Source organism: Trachypithecus francoisi, unplaced genomic scaffold, assembly GCF_009764315.1.
Source record: "Trachypithecus francoisi isolate TF-2019V2 unplaced genomic scaffold, Tfra_2.0 Contig00586, whole genome shotgun sequence".
Lineage (NCBI taxonomy): Eukaryota > Metazoa > Chordata > Mammalia > Primates > Cercopithecidae > Trachypithecus > Trachypithecus francoisi.
The window spans coordinates 2,695,623-2,696,620 of record NW_022680749.1 but is presented as its reverse complement, the minus strand read 5'-3'; positions in this window follow the sequence as shown (position 1 = coordinate 2,696,620).

Below are 998 nucleotides of genomic sequence, written 5' to 3'. Positions count from 1 at the left end.
TATATATATATATATATTTTGAGACGGAGTCTCGCTCAGTCGCCCAGGCTGGAGTGCAGTGGAGCGATCTCGGCTCACTGCAAGCTCTGCCTCTTGGGTTCACGCCATTCTTCTGCTTCAGCCTCAGCCTCGCTAGTAGCTGGGACTATAGGTGCTTCCACCACGCCCAGCTAATGTTTTTGTATTTTTACTAGAGACGGGGTTCACCATGTTAGCGAGGATGGTCTCGATCTCCTGACCTCATGATCTGCCCGTCTCGGCCTCCCAAAGTCCCGGGATTACAGGTGTGAGTCACCACACCCGGCCCACTGAATATATTTTTTAACACCTGAAAGATTAACAAACAAGTAAAATCATAGTGTAGACCATTTATTTATAAGAATAAATAATCTACAGAAAATCTGTGCATGATCAGAGGTTATTTTTCTAGGTGTTGTAAATTGGTTTTGAATTATGCTAAGTATGTTACAGATTATTCCATTTTTTTGTTTTCCCCACTTACATCATGTAATTAGGATACAAATTATCAGTGGAAAGGAAACCAATTTATTGTGTATTATAGAGGTATGGAAAAGATAGTGTATCATTAATCACCCATCTACCTGTTCTTTGACCTCTTGTCTAGCTAAGGAATTTCTCAGAAGAAGAACTTTATTCTAAGGGTACCTGTCGCTTGGAAGGCATTGAAAACCTATTCATTTGACTTATTCTCCTAGGGAAAATTGCCAAGGTTGAATTCTGTCTCAAAGCATCTTCTTAGAATCAAGATATTCCCTGAAGAAGCCTCAAGGGGTAGTAACCCATTTGGCCCCATCCAGCAGAGATGAACCTTTTCTTGACATTAAAAGTAGGCTTTTTATTTAATGGGTAATTTTTCTTAAAACTTGGAGCATTTCAATTACTATTTTACCTTTAAAAACATTCTTAAAAAGAGGGTTGCCAAATTTAGCAATAGTACAGGATACCCAATTAAATTATTCATAATTGTCTTGTGCATA